We start from the raw sequence: 8,969 nt of genomic DNA on the forward strand, positions 1-8,969 counted from the left end.
CCCATTGTTTGCTCTGTATGTCAGGAAGCACTACAGAAATCTTAAGTAATATGGAGTGTTTTAGGAACATTTCAGGACATTTATATGCAGAAAGGTAACACTTTTTTACTTAACACACTTTTTTACTTAGAGGACCAATGTGTAGGATTTAGTGGCATCTAGTGGTGAGGTTGCAGATTGCAACAAAAAACACGAAAGGCCCTCTCTAGAGCCAGTGTTTGGTTTGTCCATTCTGGGCTACTGTAGAAACATGGCGGTGCAACATGGCGGGCTATGTAGATATAAAGGGCTCATTCTAAGGTAACAAAAACACAATGATTCTTATTTTCAGGTGATTATACACTAATTAAAACATACTTATGATGTTATATTCCATTTCTGCCAAGTCCGTTCTGCTAGATGCCACTAAATTCTACACACTAATAACATAACATCTTTATGCCCTTTAAAAATGTATTAATTTAAATAATGTAGAGACTGCTCATGATAAATAAATACTGTTTGTGCATGTCAACTCAGATAATATTATTGGAGGACTGAGAACAACGGACACAACATACAACTTTGGACAAACTGGTATGTATTGCTGGTGCAATGATGCATGTTGTTACTTGCTTATCTTGCTTATATATGTTAATTTGGGAAGCTATGTGTAGTACAGACAAATAACTTTTCTTGACAAATAACAGAAAACAGCAACAGAAAGACAGAACGATTAATGAAGGAGCAGAAGAAGAGCATAAATGGAAAATATCTACAGTTTGCAGTGAATGTCCACAGTAATGTGTTGAGTTATGGTTTCTGCAGTGACAAACACGTTTGCTGGAATTATATACAAAATCTGTACCTTTTGTAAAGTTTTTTGTGTTGTGTTGCCTTTTGCTTTTAAATTGCTGTCAAGTTTTAAGTCAGTATATATCCACATTTTTGATGTGTTCAGGACCACTCAAGGCCAAATTGGCCAATAAGCCTAAAATATATAGTTCAGCTACTTCTTCTAAAACAGTGTCCAATTAAAGTTTCTCCTAAAGTTATCTGAACTTCTGTGAACTTGTGAAGATATACTGATCTCTTTTCCAGATATTTAAAATGGCCAGATATAAACTTGACACTGAGGTGTTGGGTAACAAGTTAGAATATAATATTGACTCACTGTTTTCTCACTGCATTGGTATCTGACTTGTGTCAACAAGACAAGCATCTACAGTTGCATACACATATGCAACCTTTCATACACACTGCGTCCCTGCTTTTCAAAGGGAAAAGATGGCAAAACGCAGTAACTGCTCCTTAACAGTTACACACAGTTTGACAGTTACACTTAAGAAGAAGTGAATGCATTGTAAGTCCCAGGTATATTTTCAGTAATTATGACAATATCATTACTTTTCAAGGCTTTTAGGTGGGGGTGTCTGGGTTTTGTAGTTAAAAACACAGATTCAGAAACTAAGGGCTCAACCCCATAGTGTTTCTTTCTTGGCCACTACGACAAAGAACACAAATGGAAAGCCAGATCATGTACTTGTTGCTGCACTAGCAACTCGCACGTGCAGGTTAGGACATAAGTGATGCAATGTTGGCAGAACAGTACAAACTGGAAAACCTCTCATTATTTCGTCTTGGGAGTGTTCATGAATTATTCTAAGATGGTTACCTCCGCTGACAGCCTTGTAGTCATGTAATTTTAATAGCCTAAATTAGCTACTTTTGAAGTGTTAAGTTTGGTTCATTACAGCAAGTGGAACCATACTGACAGCTGAACTGATTTTGGTCTGAACAATATGACATGAACACAGCATTGGTGGATATTGTGTGAACCCACGTAAGTGCTATGTGCTTTGTGTAGTAGTATGCTTTATATTAAACACTTTAAAACCTGTTAGATGAACGCCCAAATGCACACTGGTCAATCTGAATCCCTTTTAAGCCACAAAATCTGACATCTGGGAGATACAAGGTTTTTACCTTTCCACAGTGTTGTGTTAATTACCAGGATTTTCAGTGGTTTCCTCAGATAATTCACTGCAACTGAAACAGCTGCTCAAATTCAGTGTGGAAAACATTGAAGTGTGATTAAGCACATTCAGTGTGTGATTCAGCATTTTCATTCACAATACAAACAATTACTTGACACTAGATTACATAAAACTCCTCAAGTATGAGTCATCGTCATGGGCCGGCTGAAGAATATAACAAAAAGTGGACAAAGCAACCTAGTGCAGTTAATTGATTTCACTCAAGAAGCCAAATAGCAACACAAAACAAAATCAGTGAGTTCAGTGTGACATCAGAAGGAGAGCAGAGCACATAGAGCACATGATGACAGACCAGGTAGTCCTCTTTAAGACTTCAATTAAAACCTTTAAATACAATGAAGGACTTAATTTCATGTTTAAAATGCAGTATTGGACAGACAATTACATCTATTCTCAGGGTTTACCATTGCAGCTGTCTGTGAACAAGTCAGCACTTCCACGCCCTTCATCTCACCTCTCTTGCTCCACCATCAGCATCTCTTTATGTGCTTTGCTGTGATGGAGGCAGCCTTATCTTCTCTCTATAATCAGAAGAAGCACTAGCAGGAGGAAGAACAGTCAGTATGGGTAATGCAACTGATGGAAAACTACGGTCCCATTTTACGTCATCAGCAGGGAGAGAGGAGGGACATACAGAGGAGAGGAGAGACTCCACATTCATAAAATATTCATTCAGCATTTCATTCTGCTGGAGAGTAGCCACCTGCTGTGAATGTGGATTTTACCCTATATGCTACCGTAATACTTTACAACACAGTATGCACAATTGAGGAATGAGTGAGGAATGAATCAGTAACAACCTGAAAATTAATTGTTAACAAGTAGTTCCTCACTTAACCCTGAATTGAGCACTATATCGTAGATAACGGTGCATTACTAGACAGAGAGATACTTTATAATGAACCCTTGGGTAATGGTTTGTTCATAAGTATCTGTGAATTGATATACTGACCACTTTCTTCATGATTTGTTCCTAATTAACTCTGAAGCAGACACTGAGCAGCACAGAACTAGTAATGGCTCATTCATTACTGATTAATTAAACATAAGTTACTCTATTTGTGCTCCTCAAGTAAAGTGGTAATCCCTCATTTCTTCATGAGTCCATTACATCATTACTTACTCTTTTCGTGCTCAAGTACAGTAAAATAAAGCATCATCCTATAAAACCAGGAGCTACTGAGTTCTTACTGGGGAATTTATATTTAGTCGCGTGATAACAAACCAGAGACAGCAGGATTGTCAACAAGTTTTTTAATCATCATAAGACCACATACAGTTTAGCCAGCAGGGAAGATACAAAGCATCTGCTGATGTCTATGGGTTGAACGCTTTGGGCAGTCATTGACTGCAAAGGATCCACAACATCTTAAATACAATGTTTATCGCACAGTTCCTTCTATATTGATGCAAACCTACTCAAATTAAAGCTAAAAGAGAGACTTGGCACTTTAATGTTATATCAATTTCAAACTGAATGTACTGAAGCACAGAGCCTAAAGAACCAAAAAATGTGTACCATGTCACATACTATACAGTTACATCAGATGTTAATCAGCTATCTTGTAAGAATATGATGTATTCATGTGATAACATCACATGCATTTCTTATTTATAGTTGGTTAAGAACATTCAAAAAAGCTTACATTCATATCAGTGATACCATTGGGAGCTGCAGGCTGGTGTCCTCACTGAGCTTGGCTTTGGTTTCGGTTCATTTAGGTTAACAAATGGACAGACACTGAAATAAACCAAATACTTCAGGGATGAGGGTTATCATTCATTTTCCATCATGGTCTCAATCTGCAGCACTCCACTCTCATGCATTTCTAGTTAACTTGAGTGCTTGTGGATGACACTGAAAAGCAAAAGCATTTCACAGCAACAGGTCACTTATGTGCTGTGAGTCACCAGTTACAACCTTAAGGAGCCTGAGGTCTAACATAACCTTTACAATTATTAAATCAACATTATTATGTCTTTGTTATCCAGGTCAAACTGTATAAAGTGTGTGTAAACTGTGTTTCTAAGTCACTTGTAGCAGATGTTGTGGGTTTTTGTGTGCGTAGTGTTGCTCTTTTCTTGTCATTAGATCTTTGAGGATCCCCATGTTACAGCTGGCCAGAGGGCATATAGACACAAGGGCATCAGCTGGGGACAAAAACAGCAATCATTTCATTCAGTTAGTTGCCTTCATCAAATTTTGGATGTTAAAAATAGCCAGAGTTAAAAAATAGTCAATTTCTAAGAATCAGAAATTAAAGTGTGGTTGTACTCATACTGTAGCTGTATTGCTTTTCCATTTGCTTCTTTGAGCTGCCTTCTACTATTGTGTTGTGTTATATCTCGTCCTCTCTTGCTTTTGATTTACACCTCATCCAGTGGACTTCCAAGAAAGAACAAAACAACTTACTGGGGGTATTTTTTTGTAGCAGAGGCAACTACTGAACAAAACAAGATACATCAGCCTCAAAAGTCATATATTTTTAATGTTTTATTGCATGAGAGAACAAAATGCAATGCTGCACAGACACAACATTATGAACATCTGGAATACAAGTGAAAAAACATCTGGAGGACTGCTCCTATCTTGTAAAACTCAAGCTTTCTGATTCCCTGAGCACATTAGGATTAAAGGGTTTTTAGTGAATACATGTACAAAAATTAGCTTTCATGAGGAAAAATGGATTAAAGTTTAATTGTTCCAGAAGTCCACACTACTCCCCGTTCTTAATAAATTTCCATCTTCATTTGCTATGTAGAACTTATTTTCAAAACGCAATCTACTAGACACAATGAAATTCTCTCATTTGTATGCTTAACAAGTCACAGGGAAAATGTCTTAATCTTCTGTAATAGATTATAACAATAATTAACAAGGATCAGACACTTAATATAGTCATTGTCTCCATTGAAATCAATTTGTCTTATCAGGAATTTGGGGGGTGGGGGTGGGGGGGGTTTGTTGTTTCTTTTCTCCTCACAGAGAATTTCAAATGGACTTTTCAAAGTAGCCACAAAAATATTGACTTCATTGCTAACGATAACACTCCATCAACCTTGAGGACCAATTTATTATTTAAGGGTATTATTATTTAATTGTATTTGATTCTCCCGTTACATGCTGAATGGATTGGCTTTGACTGGTATCTCTCTCTTATAAATAGATTATTTCCATTCAGTATTCATCAACGGATTATGTCTGCACAGAATTTCACCCAAGTTTTTCTGCAATCAGTGCTCTCAATCACTCTGAGGGCCTGAAACATGATCTCTACACTATAATAAGGCATGTTTTAGCAAAAGTGTTTTTGATACTGTAAGGGTGAGTGTAATCATAGATATGATGACATAAAGCCAGCGTAATGCACAATTGGACAAGCCTGCTTTTCTCAGTTTCATGGTCCCACTCATGCTTTGGTACATCTCTATCTTGTGCAGCACACACACAAAGATACACACACGCGCACACACACACACACTCCTCTTGATCTGTCAGTTCAGGGGAAGCATTTCTGTACGTGTGAAATGTGTTTCTGTCCTGTCAAGCAGAGGTCGAGCCTGGTGAGTACTCAGGAGATAAAAACAGCACACTGGAGAGATGAGTGGAAGGAAGGTTGAAGCAGGATGGAGCCCTGCTGGGTTTGTGAGGTATCTGTCTGCATGACGTATAACACAACAGATGAACTTTAACCCTGAGATGTCTGGCTGACACACAACTGTAAGGTTTTGCATTGAAATGTGCACTTGAAAGGCAGTTTTTTCATTTTGAAACTCAAATGTTCAAAGCTGCTCTTCAATATGTTTTATGTACAGTATATATGTGTGAGTAGGTGCTCATGGTAACAAACCCAAAAAGAATTAAAACCTGTATCTAAAGTTCCCCTCAGCTTAATGGAATGTAGCATCTTTAAGCTAATTGTTTTGCTGCCTGGAACTTTACTGATTGGATTCACTCTCATCAGTGTCATTTTCTGTAGATGAATGCACCTTTTATCAGCAAAAAGCTCTGATAAACTCACTGTCTGCTACCTGTCTAGCACCAAACAACAGAAAGACTAAGTCAGCAACTAGCTGGTGAACATAGTGGAGCATTTAGCTGCTAAAGAGCCAAATATCTTCCTCAGGAGTTGGTGGAGACCAAACCAGAGTTAAAAGTGAATATTGGATTTACATTCATCACACAAACATGACTCCAAATAAATACTAATTTTGCTTTGTATCTGCTGGAGGTGGAAATAAGAATCTGTTTGCTAGCAAGTTTGCCCATAAGGTGATAATATGTCAATGTTGTGTTTACAGCTGGTTTCCACTGCAGCCAAAGTGGCCAAATGAATTTGCAGAATGGCTGACACAATTCTTAAGAATGTGACCCACAAAACAGGTTGATGATGGAAGTTATCATGAATAATCACAGGAATATGGCAGGAAACAGGACCTATATTGTATTATATCATTTTGACATTTTGACCAATGTACATGTCCATTCTGATCAAGCTACCTGTTTGAAACTAATTAGAAGACATAAGTTATCCACACTGCAGTGTGGAAGAGTAGGTTAAGTCCACCCTTAGGCAAAGTAATGTGACAGAGGAAGTGATATGTTTGATGACTCGCAAATGAGATCAGGTGATTTTTCTGAAGTGAGCTGTAATCAGTGCCTGCTGCAGAGGAAGGAAAAGCCCTCAGGTGTATCTAATAAATTGCTCAAAGAGGCACTGGAGGATAATATAATGTTGAAAAGAATTCCCTGTTACATTTAATTTATCTCTATTATCTGTAAAATTGAAATGACATCTCTACATAGGTGAAGACAGATGTTGCATTTAAGGTCGGTTAGAAAAATGGCAGATTAGGATTTGTAGCTCTAGCTCTACACACAAAAACATGGTGGTCCTTAAGTAGTTCTTCAGTGGTTCTTTGATGTGGTTGAGGTGCTATATGGCACTACTGACGTACAGAGAACCTTTTAAGCCCAGTATGGTTCTTCAGCGGTTCTTCAGTGGTTCTTTGGGGTGGTTGAGGTGCTATATAGCTCCACTGCTGTCCAAAGAACCTGTTAAGCCCTTGTATGGTTCTTTAGAGGTTCTTTAGAGGTTCTTCAGCTTAGTTTAGTTTAGTTGGGGGAAGAATAAAAAAATACATTAAAATACAGAGTATTTCCTGAGGATAACACATTATAGCAGTGGTTATCAACCTTTTAGCCCCCAAGGCCCCTCATGCCTAAGGAAATATTCCAGGGCCATCAAAGGAGACCCCCCTGCCCTTATTATTTGGTGGTGGGATTTGGTGGGATGCAACAAGACAGCTTGGATGCTGAGAACTGTCAGTTGCAGTTTAAATTCTGTGGGAGGAGGAATACAATTGGAGGATGAGATAAAGGTAAGACTGTAGTCCATGAATGAATGTAAGCTGATAGGAGGCTGGACAGTAGGAGGTGTTTAGGAAGTCAGTTGAATACTCAAGCTCTTCTCCCCAAAATTATGTCACAAACTTCAATAAAAAGGCTATCATTATATTCATATATTAACTGTACATTCCCATTTTGGAAGTTTTGAAAAATATTCTCAAAAGAGATGATGTTTTTCATTATGTTGTGGAGGACACAGTTTTTGACGAAGAAACACTTAAAGACTTCACAGATGGATTAATTTTAAACAGCATGCCTTATTTAATGGCTCTGAGACACAGTTGAGGCTATATACTGATGAATTTGAAATTGTAAATTGTTTGGGATCCAAAAAGCAAAAAGTGTCAAGTGTCAACTTTGTTGTTGAAATATTCCTCTGAAGTATCGTTCCAGTCTTCAAAATATACATGTGGCTGTACTTGTCAGAAACCGATGGCTTCAGAAGTATGGTTATGAGCCAATTTTGCATCCTCTTCTTCATGACCTTTGTGAACTTCAGTGCCATGGTGTATCAGTTGACTTTGAAGACCAATCCCATGTTCTCAAAGGCTCTGTGATTTCCATTTGTGCTGATAATTTATCAGTCCATTCTTTGGCCGGCTTCAATACTTTTTATACGTTTTAGTCGGGGACGGATCTGCCGTTACTGTCTGTGCCACCACAGTGACATTGGTAACAAAACTGACGAAAGTGAGTGTATTTACCGGACTCCTGACACACACCATATACATTTACAAGTGCCAGATGGTAGATCTTTGTATGGTGTTACTGGACGCTGCCCTTTTGATAAACAGCCTCACTTTGAGGTTACTTGCCAAAGCTTAGCCATGAAAGACTGGTAACACTGCAACAGTTTAATGACCAGCTACAACAGTTCCCCTTTGGACAAAACGATGTCACTCACAGGCCTGTTTTGCTGAAGCCATCTGCTCTCCAGCAAGGTGTCATCCCAGGAAAAGCAGTTGAAAAACTGACCCAAACACTTACTGGGGTCTCTATTTGCCATTTAGATCTATATGTTACACAGTTCTTGCACCTGTGGTCAAAACAAGTTGGCTGAGTCCACTGTCTGCTCTCATCACAGAATTTCTGAAGAGTTTTCAGAAGTTTTTCCCTGACAATTTCACTCCGAAGATTCACTTTCTGGTTCACTATCCTCGATTAATCAAACAGCATGGTCCACTGAGAGCACAATTTTATTTTTATGCCATTCTGAGGTCAGTTTTGATGGTCATCTCTCTATTGACTTTCTCTTTTCTTCTTCCCATTTTTCCTCTCTAGAGAGCCCCCTCCAATAAGCAGCGATCCCTCCAGCCAAGCACAGTCCAGTCCAGATACCTCTTTGATGATTCCAGCAGTGCTGAGGATGGCCATAGAAAGAAGAAATCCTGATCTGAAGAGTGCAAGCAAAACAAAACTACGAACCCTTTTGATCCAGACTCTTTTTGACCACCTCAGTAATAAAACAATGTAAGTTGCTACTACTTACGCCTTGCTGGCTTGATTAATTGTTGTGGCACTGC

At 38.4% G+C, this 8,969-nt stretch overlaps 1 long non-coding RNA gene across 2 annotated transcripts; it reads left to right on the forward strand.

Moving 5' to 3' along the window:
- The first annotated feature begins 200 nt into the window (after positions 1 to 200).
- LOC137169831 (uncharacterized) lies at positions 201 to 8,930 on the forward strand. 2 transcript variants are annotated; one of them, XR_010924547.1, is made up of 4 exons: positions 201 to 300; positions 520 to 576; positions 5,589 to 5,687; positions 8,728 to 8,930. It is a non-coding gene; the product is annotated as an uncharacterized lncRNA (long non-coding RNA). The 2 variants fall into 2 exon arrangements; XR_010924548.1 differs by lacking the exon at positions 5,589 to 5,687.
- The last annotated feature ends 39 nt before the right edge of the window (positions 8,931 to 8,969 follow it).

Source organism: Thunnus thynnus, chromosome 18 (assembly GCF_963924715.1).
Source record: "Thunnus thynnus chromosome 18, fThuThy2.1, whole genome shotgun sequence".
NCBI classification, from domain to species: domain Eukaryota; kingdom Metazoa; phylum Chordata; class Actinopteri; order Scombriformes; family Scombridae; genus Thunnus; species Thunnus thynnus.